Genomic DNA, 2,500 nt, shown 5'->3' with positions numbered 1-2,500 from the left:
TGTGTCACTTCACAGTTTTAACTTGCATTTTTCAACATAAATCAGCCAATATGATATCTGCGTCAGTATGACTGCCTTTATCATATTTATGTCCCGTAAAATGCATGTAATCAAATATTGCCAAATGAAATGTGTCCGTAAAATTCTCGAAAATCGTACATTTCTCATTTCCAGGAATTTTTTTTTCTCGGTCTCTAGATTTTAGACGGACAGGTAGAAAAGTAGGCACATTCTCATTATTATTATAATTGTCATTATCAATCATCATCAGTCATCATTATCATCATCATCACCACCATCACCACCACCATCATCATCATCATCATTATTCATCAGTCATCCTTCATCACTATCACCATAAGTCATCCTTCATCACTATCACCATAAATCATCCTTCATCACTATCACCATAAATCATCATCATCATCATCGCATAAGCATTTTTATGATATATGGCTCTGTTGTTATTGTTAAAGGTAAGAGTCATTAACAAAAAGAAAGAGCTGTGAACCTTATTACATGTAGGCATAAATCAGCGGTTCCCATTCTTTACCAGAAATGCGTATAATTCTGCAGTTTACATTAATAAGAGAGGGAGAGGAAGAGAAAAAGAGAGGGAACGAGAAATTTAAGAGGACGAGAAATGAGAGAAAGTGAAAGGGGACGAGAAATACAGAGAAAAGGAACGACAAATTTAAGAGGACGAGAAGCGAGAGAAAGAGAAAACGGACGAGAAATGAGAGAAAGAGAAAGGGAACGAGAAATGAGAAAGAGAAAAGGAACGAGAAATTTAAGAGGACGAGAAGTGAGAGAAAGAGAAAGGGAACGAGAAATGAGAAAGATAAATGGAACGATCAGTTTAAGAGGACGAGAAATTTTGAGTAAGAGAAAGGGGGCGAGAAATGACAGAAAGAGAAAGGAATGAGAAATGAGCGAAAGAGAAGGGGACGAAAAAGGAGAGAAAAAGAAAGGGGACGAAAAATGAGAAAAAGAGTAAAACGAGAAATGAGAGAAAGAGAAAGGGACGAGAAATGAAGAGAAAGAGAAACGAACGAGAAATTTAAGAGAACGGGAAATGAAAAAAGGAGAAGGGAATCGCCCCTGACAGGAGAGGTGAAGTCGGCAACCGAGTTTCGTGTCGCTGTCGACTCGCCGATTTCTCCGAGTGGCTTCAGTGTACTCACAAGCTACCTGGATTACCTGAGATAGCGAAGATAAGATAAGATAAAATTGCGAAAATAAGAGATAAGCCTCAATTCCTTTATTTTGTGGATATCTCTGACTCTGACTCACCTGAAGCCACAACCCGCGTGTCCGTACAGGTGTGTCGACAGAGCTCCCTGAGGCGGAACCGTTGAAGATCATCTTTGGAAACCGAGCAACGGGCATCAAGCGTAAATTAAAAAGAAAAGAAAAAAGAAAGTAAAAAAGGAAGAATAAAAAAATGAATCTACCCGTGGAAACTAAGTGAAGGACATCAAGCGTGAATAAAAAAAAGAAAAAGAAGAAAAAAAGATATAGGGGAAAAAATGTAACATCCCCTCGAACCGTGTTTTCCCCCACTCCCCCATCCTATCACCCCCCTCCCCCCACGCTCACCTTCTCTCTCTCTCTCTCTCTCTCTCTCTCTCTCTCTCTCTCTCTCTCTCTCTATTTATCTATCTATCTATCCCTCGCTCTCTCTCCCCCTCTCTCTCTCTCGCTTTCCCTCTCCCTCTCTCTCTCTCCCTCCCTCACCCTCTCCCTCTCCCTCTCTCTCTCTCTCTCTCTCTCTCCCCGCCCCCCTCACTCACCCTCTCCCATACGGAGACGCTCTTCAGGTAGGACTACCTGTACGGTCCCGCGCCCAGGGGCATCAGGTGGAAGGGGGACGGGAAAGGAGCATGAAACCTCCATTGCCCACCATTAAACTGCCTTCGATGAACCGAGGGGAAATATCGGCGACGCGGTTTTAAAAGGGCTTCGAGGGGGGGTTTTCCGTGGCCGAAGGATGGGGAGGGGGGACTCCTTTGCCATAAATAAGATTTGACGCGGAAATGTTCCCTGGGAATTCTGATATCCTTAATGTTCATGAGTTATTGCATCTCTTGCCGTAACTCACCCATACGTTATTGGATTTTTTTTTTAAAGGGCGACGCGGGTGATTTTGCATGATGTACAATATGTGTTATTTATTTGATCCCTTTTTTTTTAAGGGTTCAGCTCGCTTTCCTTCTAAGATGAGGTGCTTTATTTTTTTTTATCTTTTCGTCTTTGTTTTGCTTGTGTTCTTGCTTATTTCCTCGCTTTTTCGTTTGAGTTTCTTTTACTTTCGTTTTGATATACTATTCCCTTTCTCTTGTTGTTTTTATTATTTTTATTATTATTATTACTACTATTATTTTTAATAGGATGTTGATATTTAGCGTTAGTATTAGTACGAATACTCTTACTGTTAGCGTTATAGCAATCCATATTATTGAGTTTGAATTACGCGCCAAAATATTTTCGGAAGATGCAA

At 40.7% G+C, this 2,500-nt stretch overlaps 1 protein-coding gene across 4 annotated transcripts in view; it reads left to right on the top strand.

The window, feature by feature from the left end:
* Window positions 1-2,500, top strand: part of LOC138859384 (tyrosine-protein kinase transmembrane receptor Ror2-like) — a 326,276-nt gene that overhangs the window by 79,850 nt on the left and 243,926 nt on the right. The window lies entirely within an intron of this gene.

The sequence above is a fragment of the Penaeus vannamei genome, chromosome 35 (assembly GCF_042767895.1).
Source record: "Penaeus vannamei isolate JL-2024 chromosome 35, ASM4276789v1, whole genome shotgun sequence".
NCBI classification, from domain to species: domain Eukaryota; kingdom Metazoa; phylum Arthropoda; class Malacostraca; order Decapoda; family Penaeidae; genus Penaeus; species Penaeus vannamei.
This window is presented reverse-complemented; position numbering and strand designations above follow the sequence as displayed.